At 36.7% G+C, this 13,513-nt stretch overlaps 1 long non-coding RNA gene across 1 annotated transcript in view; it reads right to left on the reverse strand.

Annotated features, from left to right (window-relative positions):
• The window catches only part of LOC116559185, a 38,944-nt gene extending 25,454 nt beyond the window's left edge, over positions 1 to 13,490 (reverse strand). The window contains exon 1 of the long non-coding RNA XR_004272364.1: positions 13,415 to 13,490. This is a non-coding gene — a long non-coding RNA (uncharacterized LOC116559185). The remainder of the gene's footprint in view (positions 1 to 13,414) is intronic.
• Between the last annotated feature and the right edge of the window lie 23 nt (positions 13,491 to 13,513).

The following is a 13,513-nucleotide window of genomic DNA, read 5'->3' on the forward strand; positions in this document are numbered from 1 at the left end:
ATGTGGCACATATACACCATGGAATATTATGCCGCCATCAAAAACGATGAGTTTGGGTCCTTTGTAGGGACATGGATGAACCTGGAAACCATCATTCTCAGCAAACTGACAGAAGAGCAGAAGATCAAACACCGCATGTTCTCACTCATAGGCGGGTGTTGAACAATGAGAACACAGGGACACAGGGAGGGGAGCACTACACACTGGGGTCAGTTGGGGGGAAATAGGGGAGGGAGGGTGGGGGGTGGGAAGCTGGGGAGAGATAGCAAGGGGAGAAATGCCAGATGTAGGTGATGGGGAGGAAGGCAGCAAATCACACTGCCACGTGTGTTCCTATGCAACAATTTTGCATGTTCTTCACATGTACCCCAAAACCTAAAATGCAATAAAATAAATAAATGGGAAATTAAAAAAAAAAAAAAAAAAGCTCATCATCACTGGTCATTAGTTTAAATCAAAACCACAATAAGATACCACCTCAAGCCAGTTAGAATGGCAATCATTAAAAAGTCTGGGAACAACAGATGCTGGTGGAGATGTGGAGAAATAGGAATACTTTTACACTGTTGGTGGGAGTGTAAATTAGTTCAACCATTGTGGAAGACAGTGGGGTGATTCGTCAAGAATCTAGAACCAGAAAAACCATTTGACCCAGCAATCCCATTACTGAGTATACACCCAAAGGATTATAAATCATTCTACTATAAAGACACATGCACACATATATTTACTGCAGCACTATTTAGAATAGCAAAGACTTGGATCCAACCCAAATGCCCATCAATGACAGACTACATTAAGAAAATGTGGCACATATATACCATGGAATACTATGCAGCCATAAAAAACAATGAGTTCATGTCCTTTGCAGGGACATGGATGAAGCTGGAAACCATCATCCTCAGCAAACTAACACAGGAACAGAAAACCAAAAACTGCATGCTGTCACTCATAAGTAGGAGTTGAACAATGAGAACACATGGACACAGGGAGGGGAACATCACACACTGCAGCCTGTTGGGGGGTGAGGGGAATGGGGAGGGAAAGCATTGGGATAAACACCTAATACATGCAGGGCTTAAAACCTAGATGATGTGTTGATAGGTGCAGCAAACCACCATGGCACATGTATACCTACGTAACAAACCTGCACGTTCAGCACATGTATCCCGGAACTTAAAGTAAAATAAAAAGACAGTACAGTTTTTTTCACATTTTCCTTGAAAACACTGCTTCTCAAAGATAGATCAAAATTTTCTTGTACAGTTTTACATACAGCTCACTCAAAAGTGTCTCTAAGAACATGAAATGTGAATACAAATAGTACAGCTCTCCTTTAAGCAATAAGTCAAAAAGAATGAAATCTGTTTCATACATCTGGAAACAAAATAGTATTAGAAGTTTGTGGTTTCAAGATATGCCTCAAAATCCAACAGATTTGTTAATTCTACTCTTCTCAGAAACTTTGTGAATTTAAAATGTTTTAAAATTAAGTTTAAATTAGTTACTTGTCAATGACTTTTCAGAATTTATTTGTGCAAGTTCCAGGATGAAAAATACCCAGTAATTTTGAGTCTAAAAGACATGGGAAAATTAGTTAACAAAGTGGAATGAAAAATATAAATAAAGCTAAGGACACTATTGCAAGATTTACTGTAAAAAGTTAACCTTTATTTGCATGCCAAATCAATGTATAAATACTTTTATTCACCTGCTAAGTAGACTTTAGAGCTTATCAGTCTTTTCAGCTCATATTACAAAGATGAAAAAAAATATTATCTTTGAAAAGACAAGGGCTGCAAATTCATAGAATAAATCAGGACTAAAATACACTGCAATCTTGCTATCAAGGAAAACCCAGTCCATGAGATTGACCCACAATCTAAGTTAAAGAATTTATAAGGATTTTACACCATCTTAGTAACAAGGCTATGTATGATACAGTCTAAGAAAATAGATCTAGTTTAGTGTTAATGCCACTCTAAAATGAAAAACCTACATTTTATAGTGTCTTTCAATTCTGAAAGCACTTTCATGTGCATTATCTCATTTGGCCCTCACAAGTATCCTGTAACATAGAGAGAGAAAGTAATTTTTGCCTTTCTTACCAATGATGAAAAAGTTTGTCAGTAGCAAATCTAGAAATGGAATCTGCATGTTCTCATTCAATAAGATGACTATTCAACATACTGCCTGTCTAGCAAATGTAAGTGTAAGGGCTCAGCACATTTCAGTTGTAAAGGTAAAACTCTCCAGTTCTATTCACAGCATAAACTGGGTTATTTTTATTATGCCTGGGATATGAAGATGAGTTTACTGATTTTATATTTCTTTTTCCATACATAATTTGTTTAAGGGTACTCTACCCTTACCCGATGAAGGTAGAAATTCGGTAGGGATATATTTACATGCAGCAAAGTTGGCAGAGAAGTAAATTTATATTAACCGATTTTTTTTCACAAACCTTTCCATAAAAATCACATAAGTACTCTCAACAGGCTATATTTTAAAATATCAATTAAAAATGGTGATCTTAAAAGGAATTAGAAAGTATCTACAGCTGTCAGAAATTCATCTGAGCCATAAGATTATTTAGTTTTGAGAGATAAATAATATTTTGGGCACATGAAATAAGTGAACGTTCCATTGTCATACCCCTAAACCACCCTTTGTAGAGAATTTTCTCACACACATAAAGAGTTCACATGCAAAACAAACTGTAACAAAAACTGTTCAAGAAAATATTTCAACAATGCTGAAACACTTATAATACATATTTTCTGTGCTGTGTCTACTGTGAATTACTTCTCTACCAAGAACTTACTCATACTAAGGATGTACAAAGCAAAGCAAATACCATACAAATAATTATTTAATCTTATTTCTCACAATCCGTAGTTATCTGGTAACAATTCAAATTACAGTCATGCATTACACTAATGATGGGAATATGTTCTGAGAAATTCATTGTTAGGCAATTTCATTGTTGTGTGAACACCACAGAGTTACTTACACAAATCTAGATGGCATAGCCTACTATATACCTAGGCAATATGGTACAGCCTATTGCTTCTGGGCGATGAACCTGTACAAAATGTTACCATACTGCATACTGTAAACAACTGCAACACAATAGTGTTTGTATATCTAAACATAAAAAAGGTAAGGTAAAAATATGGTATTATAATCTTGTGGGACTACCTTGTTATAAATAGTCTCATTGGCAGAAATTTTGTTAGCCAGTGCATGACTGTAACATTTAAAACACATCCCTAGGATATACCGTGACATTCAAATGTTAACATTATATTGTTGATTCACAAAGTATAGCTTTCTAATACATTTCATATTCTTGTAGTCCACATGTGAAAACTTATAAAAATCACATTCCATGAATTTAGTAAGTCACTTATGTGAATGCAGTTCTAGAAAGGAAGTTTAACATACCAATTTTTTTTTTTTTTTGAGACAAAGTCTTGCTCTGTCGCCAGGCTGAAGTGCGGTAGTGCGATCTCAGCTTGAATCAAACTGAATTCGCCTCCCAGGTTCAAGCAATTCTCCTGCCTTAGCCTCTTAAGTAGCTGGGACTACAGGTGCACACCACCCCACCAGCTATATTTTGTATTTTTGTAGAAACGGGGTTTCACTATGTTGACGGGGATGGTCTCGATCTCTTACCCTCGTGATCCACCTGCCTTGGCTAACATACCAATTTTTAATTATATCATACAGAAAGCCAAATTTCTAAAACTGAATAAAAGCTATTGTGTGATGGGTTACATGGTGGGTAAATATGTCAAACGTATAGCATTGAGGTACCTTAATCATACGTACAGTATCTTCATAGTTTTACTTCGGCAGCCCTTTCCAAAGTTGAGGTCTTTCTTCTACCATTCAGTGTCACAGTGGTTACCTAGCCTTTATTTATCCATTTATTTTATACTTCTGTTCAGCTGAACAGGCCTAGCCTTTCTTCTACATATTGAGGATACAGCAGTCAGCAAGATAGACAAGGTTCCTGTCTTCACAAAATGTATGTATGTCAGTGAGAGGAAAGACAAACGAGTAGGCAAATATACATCAGACGGAGATAAGTATTACTTTAAATAAATAAACAAATAAATAAGCCAGACATGGTGGCTCACACCTGTAATCCAGTACTTTTGGAGGCCGCGGTGGGCGGATTACCCGAGTTCAGGAGTTTGAGACCAGTCTGGCCAACATGGTGAAACCTTGTCTCTACTAAAAATACAAACAATAGCTGGTTGTGGTGGCAGGTGCCTGTAATACCAGCTACTCGGGAAGCTGAGGTAGGAGAATCGCTTGAACCCAGGAGGCAGAGGTTGCAGTGAGCCAAGATAGCATCACTGCACTCCAGCCTGGCGGACAACAGCAAGACTGAATTAAATAAATAAATGAATCAAGCAAGCAAGCAAGGTAAGAAGACAGAAAATGATGGCTAAAGGGATTGTTTTTGGTAGGGTAGACAGGAAAGCCTCTCTTGGGAAGTGACCAGCAAAGAACATAAAAAGCTCTGTGGAAGACATTCCAGGGAAAGGGAACATCAGGGGAAAATGTCCTTGAAATGGGACTAAGCTTGGTGCACATCAGCAAGATCAGAGTGAAGAAAGGGGAACCTGGTAAGAAATGAGTTGAGAGAGAGGTAAGCAGGAATCGATCAAGCAAGGCCTTAGACGCCATGCCAAGGAGTGTGTATTTTATTACAAGGACAATGGAAAGCCACTATAGGGTTTAAGGAGGGGAGGTACAAATTCTGATTTACATTTTTAAAAAATGACTAAGACCATACAGAATATTGTAGAAGGAAAAACATAGGATAAAGAAATCTAATGATGAAGGTATCATGTTTCTTTAGTTCCTGGATTTTTGGACACAAGGTAGGTAGCATACAGTACCTTTAACAACAGACTCCCAAAACTTAATTTAAGGTTATTCTTTGATAATGAAATTAGGAAGAAAAATGTAAAGGATAGGATCAGATATCCATAGATATTACTCAAGACACTGATGGTAGATATGAAATAGAAGACTTTTACAAAGACTCCAAAAATGAAGTATAACCTCAAATAAATATTACTGGATTGTATCTAGTAACTAGAAGAGTTTAAGCAATCAGTTTTACAATATATGTTATTTTTTTAAATGAGTTAAAAAATTAGAGTGCTATACATTAAAGATGGCAAACTGTTGGTATGTTTCAAATTTTTTGCTTTGTATTTTTTTATTTGAATTAGTTGCTAACACTGAGAAGTAAGATGATTTCACATGAAAATCCAGGTTTCCGTCTTCACCTCAAAATTCAGCAGCTCTAGCACCTTTTATTCTTGCAAGGCAACAATCTTGAAGGTAACCAACTCTATTTACTCTTACAAAATTCTACTAGAAGCTTCTCTAAAAATAAATGAAAAAATTCTTTTACTTTACTTTTTGAGTAACATGGGACTTTTTATGTTGCTTCAAAAAGAAAAGAAAGCATTTATCCTTTTGCCAACTTAAATATATTCCACTACATCTATGAAGAACCCATTATGAAACAATACTGCTATGAAGACTTTGGAGTCCAGGTAAATAATCCTAAAGGCAAAGACCAGGCACTATGGTTCATGCCTCTAATCCCAGCACTTTGGGAGGCTGAGGCAGGTGGATCACAAAGTCAGCAGTTCGAGACCAGCCTGACCAACATGGTGAAACACTGTCTCTACTAAAAATACAAAAAAAATTAGCTGGGCATGGGAGCACGTGCCTGTAATCCCAGCTACTCAGGAGGCTGAGGGAGGAGAATCACTTGAACCCAGAAGGTGGAGGCTGCAGTGAGCCGAGATCATGCCATGGCACTCCAGCCTGGGCGATAGAGCAAGACTCCGTCTCAAAAAGTACTACAAATTCTAAAGGCACAGGAACACTTGGAGATTCTAGTGAACATTTTTTGTGCAACCAACCTGAAAGGCAAATGCTGATTCCAAGATCTGAGGTGTCCAACAAGTTCCTAGTTTCCAGCAAGGTGACCTGCACCTCCATACCTTTATGCATGAAAGCAGTATTTCTTACAACTTCACAGGACTTAAAAAAGTGCAGAGTAAGTCCCTTTGCCCAGGGCATCAGCTGCCATCTATTGAGCTAATCCACTATTCAGACAGACACTCGGAACATAAACCGCTAAATATAGGAAATGAGAATCAAATCAACTAAGTCCTCTCAAAAGGATTATGTTATTTCATATAAAATCTATAATAAAGCATTTTTAAAACGTATCACATCCTTTCCTCTTCTAAGCCATCTGACAAGTCAGATGAGACTCCTTAGGTCTACTTTAAGTTACTTTTGTACTATTTGCTAGATAACACATCAATGTATGGTGTTCAAAAACAAGAAACAGTTGTACTCTACAAGTCTATTCAAATGACAGTACACTACGGGCTAAGACCATGAGATGAGAGCAAAGTATTATCTGACGAGCTTTTCTTTTTCCTCATAAATACTATCAGAAACACAATTTAGCACCCCAGAAAGCAACAAGCTAAAATTATGGCTTAAATAAATAGATGCAAAGTATTTTTTAATGCAAAAGAAATAAAAATATTATCTCAAATGTACATGCATGAATATCTATGGCAGATTTTGGAGTCTACTTTTATGGAACACACTTCATGAAATTAAGCTTTGCTTCTACTTAAACATTTCAAAACATTAAATGTGTAATAGTTTTCCCAATGGCATATGGTTTGAATTGATACTGGTAAATAATTGTACATAAAATGAAACTACACTGAACTAAATGTTAGTAAAAGTGACAAAATACTAGCAATATAAACCATTACATGGGTGTATGCCATATTACCAGGTGAAAAAAATTCTTGCAATTACAGTCTTTCATTATTTATTTCACTTGTATGTACTTACATCTTACACATGTTTATTTAGTAATATCAATCTGAGGCATCATTTTGAGAATATAATTAACTGGCTACTAAAACAGAACGTATGTGTATGTTTTACTATTTTTCTCCATATTTCAAAAAAGTTGGTCTTTGTTAGTTGTGTTTAACTGCCATCTAGAGTTAAAATGAATCAATTTCTTTTCCCCTCTAATACTCCTCTTCAAAATTTTAGGCATACAGGCAAACATGTTTAACCTCTATTTCACATCAAACAATTATTCAACAGACAACAAAACTGTAAAATGATAACTTTATCCAATTTTTCAAATTACTGTTAACAATTCCACCTGCTGCAAATATTTTAAGTTGACTAAAAATCGAAACTTACTTTTAAACTAATTAAAACACTATTTTTGACTGTATAAACAAGACAATGAACAACCTAATATACATCTGGACTTTGGGAAATACATTGAAAACTTCGTGTTAATTTACAGTCTATTTCATGGCCTACAATTTTTTTCCAGAGTCCAAGAAAAGCAGACTCAAAAACATATTCAGTAGTTACTTTTTTTTACATCGAAAAATATGACTATGAATATTAGCTAAATCCCAAGTGCATATTCAACTAATTAAACTTTTTAATATTCTTATGTTAAAGGTGGCATTAAAATCCCAGTTTCAGCAGGGAGTTTGTAAGACTAAGCCATCAGTACAAGTACTCAGCTTTCAATTTAAGAAAGTCATTATTAAAAATCAATTTTAAAAAGGAATCCTGAAGAGAAAAATAAAATTAGGTTCAAAAATAAGACTTGATGCCTTAGCAGGGAAGAAATGTATTCACATGAAGTGTTCCAAAAATTAGGTAAAACATTATTGTTCTCATAGAAATAAAGGGTATAGGTTTTTTTAAAATTAACTATCCCAAACGCGTTAAACCACAACAGTCTTTTCTAGCAATATTTTTACACATCATTAGATCCCGAAGTTGCAATCCAATAAAACTGCAACTCTTGTTCTTTCAAAGGAAATTATATAAAAGTTTTCAAGTTGATGAACACAGCAAACAGTGATGATGACAAACTGGCTGGTGCAAAGAGCCTTGAATGTCTTCAGTAAACACAATTGTAGAATTACACAAAGGTGGGTGGGAATGGCAGAATATAATACTTATCAAGTATAGTACTCAAGTACACATTTAGGAAGGTTATTAATTGCTTGCTCAATTGTGGACTAATAAAGTTATTACAGAATCATAAGAATCAAACGGGAATAGAGAGGAAAAAAAAATAATAAACAAGACTGAAGGCCATGAGCGGGAAAATGCCTGCTTCAAGAAAAGCCTGGGTTAAACAGTCATACAGAGACTAGTGAATGTACTGAGAGTCACTGCAAAATCAAGGAGATAGGACCAAAAAAAAAAAAAAACAACTTCTATAAATTATATATAGCTGAAAAAGTTTCTGTTTGAGACAAAGGGTTTGTTTGAGCTCTAAATTACTGAAATTCGTGAAGTAAAAAGCACAGATGGTCCCTGTCTTACAACAGTTTGAGTTATAATTTATTGACTTTACAATAGGTTTATAGGGTATTAAATCCATTTTTGGCTTAGGATATTTTTGACTTACAATAGGTTTATCAGGATGTAACCTAACCAAACATTAAGGAACATGTGCATACACATTTACTATGTATGCTGTTGTATACTGTTGGGGCTTAGAACACAATGCTACAAAATGTATGGTGTTATGGCATGCTGAACACTTTGAACCATAACAGAATAGGCCTTAGAAGTTACCTCAGAATCAAGGACTTTCTTCTTTTTTTTTTTTTTTTTATCTTTTGAGACAGGGTTTCGCTTTGTGACCCAGGCTGGTTTCAACTCCTGGCCTCAAGCAATCCTCCTACTTCAGCCTCCCAAAGTGCTAGGATTATAGCTGTAAGTCACAGGACACCTATAATCCCTGAATCAAGGACTTTCTCATCTCTCCTGTCTTCCCTTCTCCCCATCCACATTACAGGGTGAAATTTAACTAATATTTCTTTTGGTAGGCCTTAAGACCTGGCCCACCAAAGATAACATAATTGCCTTCCATCTCCTCCTTTAAATTTTATTACTAGGAAAGAAGATTGAGGCATGTAATCACCTCTGAAGGGATTTTGTTTTGCCCCTTGGGCTCATTCAAATTACAAATCGAATTGTTTACAAGCTAATATTTCTATCTCCCGAACCCATTCATCTTCCCTCATCATTTATCATTTCTCTAAAAACTGCCTACAGCACCCCTTAGACCATTTCCCTCTCCCACCTCAGTATTTAAGCCTCAGCCATCTGGCCACTCTTTGAGTCTCATATTTTATATGGTTCCTGTGTTTATGCACATTAAGTAGATTTGTATGCTCTATCAGTCCATTCTTACACTGCTAATAAAGACATACCCAAGACTGGGTAATTTAGAAAGAAAACAGGTTTAATCGACTCACAGTTCTACATGGCTGGGGAGGCCTCAGGAAACTTACAGTCAAGATGGAAGACATCTCTTCACAGGGTGTCAGAAGAGAGAATGAGTGCCTAAGCCAAGGGGGAAACCCCTTACAAAACCATCAGATCTCTCTCTAGAGAACTTACTATCAGGAGGACACTATGGGGGAAACCACTCCCATGATTCAATTATCTCTACTTGGTCCTACCCTTGACACATGGGGATTATTACAATTCAAGGTGAGATTTGTATGCTCTATCAGTCCATTCTTACACTGCTAATAAAGACATACCCAAGACTGGGTAATTTAGAAAGAAAATTGTATGGACACAGGGCCAAAGCATATCATATGCCTTTTACTCTTATTAATCTGTTTGTCAGTCATTTCCACAAACCTTCAAAGAGAAAGGAAGCTTTCCCTCTCCCACTGTAATACAACAAATGATTTCCTAAGAATCATCATGTGTGCTTTCAATTTAAAATTTCTAATATTTTCTCAAGTGCATTTTACAACTACCAAGGTTTTTGTTTTTCCAAGGAAGTCATATGCAAAGTCTCACTGGCAATCTCTAGGATTGAGCATAGTTTTATCAGCAAGACCTTGTTATCTCAGCCAAGAATGTCTGGAATATAAGCATCAACTGTGAGAATGATTTCTCTACTGTAGCATTTTATCTGATTGAACCTAAATTGATACCTGGTTCACTAACAAAACCTCTAAAGAAAAATCTGCTTATAAATTCTCTCTACTCAACATCCAGCAAGGGCCAATTTAAAGCATTTCAGATATATTTTGAATATAGACTATTTTGCCATAATAAAGTCAACAGACTACAATTCTAAAACAAGGTAAATTTCTGATTATTTCGAAGAAAAGAACACAGATAATTGGACACACTTTACCAAATTTCATCTGAGATTTCCTGAAATAGGAAGAAAAACTATGTCAGTCGTGAGCTATTTTTTTAGTACTTGTCTACCCAGAGTAAACTCAAAGGGGGTCTATAAAGATGGCCTTTATATAAACTATAACAGAATTTACTGGTAATAACTTGGAGTATTTGAAATAGTCAAAGATTCTGCAATTATTTATGTCTTACTCTTTAAAGCTCGTCTTTCCTTTCCATCCTCAAGCCTTCCTTTTTCTGTCTTCATTTCTATTCTGTACTCACCAGTCTTACCTCCTCCAATAATTTTGTCTCTTTATTACTATCAAAGCTCCATTTTCAAATTATTTGGCACTAGAAATGAAAAGGGCTCAAAGTTGAAAGGGCTGGATTTGTCCCAACTGTGTTACTACGCAAACTTATACAAAGCAGGGAGGTCAGCAGTCAAGCAACATACAAATGCTATAAACGAGCTCGCGGTTATTAAATGAAATGAAATCTTCAAAATTAAGAAAAATGAGGAGAAAACATTCTTCCCAATGCTTCCTTTCCACTAGGCCGCACACCAGATGTACTCTCATGCACACATTTCTATGCAAGCTGCTTCCCTCAGAACATTCCACACCACACTGTCCTGCCACCTGATATGCCCAATCACAAAAACAGACTTCCAAATCAGCCCATTTTTCAAGGTCCACCTCGGTCTTTCAAAATGCTGTCGACACTATTCTGGTTCATAGTGCTCTCTCCTTTTTTCTCTATCATTCTCATAATCGGCATACTTTTTAATGATATAATCTGAAGATAACGTACAGAATTACTTAGAATACTAACATCAAATGGCTTGGAGTTCATTAATTAGCAGTGTGATCTTAAGTAAATCATTTCTCTAAGCCTCAATTTTCTCAGCTATAAAAATGAGGCGGCACCCTTGCTCACAGGGTTTTTATGAGAATAAAGTAATTCATGGAAAGTGCCTGGTACAGAATAAACATTCCATAAAAACCATCTTTATGTTTTCAGCCATCATCTTTCAGTTTTTTGTGTTTACCTTGAAAGCCCATCCAGATTCTAGGCTCTTAAGGGCAGATTCCATTTTACAGATGTTTAATACATACATCTTTATAGAATGTATGACTAAATGATACAATGTTTTCTCAATAATGAAGCTAAGGGGGCAATTAGAGAAGATTATATGAGGCTGAGGAGATAATCATAGCATGCTGGTACATAGAACTAGTCTAGGGGATAGGAAACATTAAATTCACAACACCTTTGCGGATTGTCACATTATGGGTCAGCTGTTACTTAGCAGGTTGCAATAATTTTCATGGCAGGCTATGAATACCTCACTCCAGAAAGTACCCAAACTTATCTGATAAGTATAGAAGCTATATATTAATAGAAACACTGTTGCCAGAGATTCTTCCTCACCAGCTTGGTGACTCAAAGAAAGGATCAGCTGTGGGCAATATCATGAGAAGGGCAGCTATTGCAGCAGATCTTTAAATAGAAAGTAAGCACTTTTATTGGATGCTATAAAATAAATTACCAAAGTCTATCTAGATAACCTCCAAGTGTCTGTGATATAGTCCTGATTACTGTTCTAAAAACTGCAAGAAAACTCCCAAGGTATTCCTTTGTTCACAGCTAAGGCGGACAGTAACCTAAAAAAGTTGGGCTCAAAGTTGAAAGAGCTGGATTTGTCCCAACTGTGTTACTATGCAAACTTATACAAAGCAGTGAGGTCAGCAGTTTGTCAAGCAACATACAAATGCTGTAACGAGCTCGCGGTTATTATTTTCACACAACCCATTACCAACTTAAGAAAAACCCTTATTTTAAAAGTACATAAAAAATAAACAAGCATTTCTTGTAAACATGCAAAAGCTCTACTTCATTCCTAGAACACAGGACCACTCAAGGGTCTACTTTTCATCTTTACTAAATGGTAAGGGTAAGGAACAGCAAAATCAAAGTTCTTATAAAGTGAAGGTAGAGTGCTTTGAAATTATGATGAATGTGAATGGGAGGAATTATTTTATTCATTCATTCAAAAATATTTACTGATCAGCTACCTACATGTCAGGTAGTTCCAGTTGCTGAGGATACAGCAGCAAAGCAGAGACAAAAATATCTGTCCTTACAATGTTCAAATTCTAGTGGTGGGTGCACTGGTAAACAAATAAACGAGTGATTACATAATATATGCAATGTTACAGTGTTGTGGAAAAAAAACAGGAGGATAGGGAGCCAGCAGGTGGGGATCTTATGTTGGGGACTGAAGGAATGGTCCTGTGAGGAAGCAGATTGAAAGATACAAGGAATTGAATATATGTAAGTGTCTGAAGAAGGGGTTTTCAAAGCAAAGGAAACATTAAGTGCACAAGTCCTGAAGCAAGAGCTAAGTTTTATGTAGACATTCTGGGAGAAGAAATTAAAAATACACTTTGGGTTGGAGTCCTAGCTCTTTGTCTTTTACCAGCAGAGTAACCTTCATAAAGAAAACACTTTTACCTCTCTTGAACCTGTTTCTTCCGCCGTAAACTAGAGGACTGACACTACCGCGTACTTCAGTTATTTCAAGGAATAAAAATGTTTAAGAAATGCACTTTACAGCACCGATACTACAAAGACAGGCTTGTCTCCTTGGCTGTCAAATAAAGCTAATGGTACCCATTTTACAGGGCGTTGCGGAGACTCAATCAGATAACCCACGCAAATATGGCGACTGACACTGAGAAACCCCTCAAGACGTGATTGAGCAGTATTACTGTCACCACGCAGGCTACGAACTGTGAGCGGGCAGGGACTTCTTGCTGCTCTGCTCAGTCTGAGACGCCCAGGACAAAGCACCTTGAAGCTGCTCCATAGACATTCACTGAATAAACCGACTGACTGCAAATTCCACCAACTTTGGACTACTCTGTCGAGTTTTTCACACTTCTACATTCTGCTGGGACATTCCAGCTTCAAAGAAACCAGCTTCACTCTCTGAAGCGTTTACCAGCAGAATAACCTTTATAAAGGTTTAAATTTTAAAAGGTCTTGAAATTGAGCTACTACCAGACGGCCTTTCCCTAGGCGTCATAAAGGCCTTTTCAAGCCAACGTCCCGTCCCGCCCGCCGCGTACCATACGCCCACCTTCTGGTTGCAGCTACACCTCAGGAAACTTTCGCGTTTACACGTTAGGAAACTTTTGGCGGCCCTTTATAAAGATGCGGTGACGTCACCGCGCGCCGC

Source organism: Sapajus apella, unplaced genomic scaffold (assembly GCF_009761245.1).
Source record: "Sapajus apella isolate SASKATOON/1434 unplaced genomic scaffold, GSC_monkey_1.0 scaffold23, whole genome shotgun sequence".
NCBI lineage: Eukaryota > Metazoa > Chordata > Mammalia > Primates > Cebidae > Sapajus > Sapajus apella.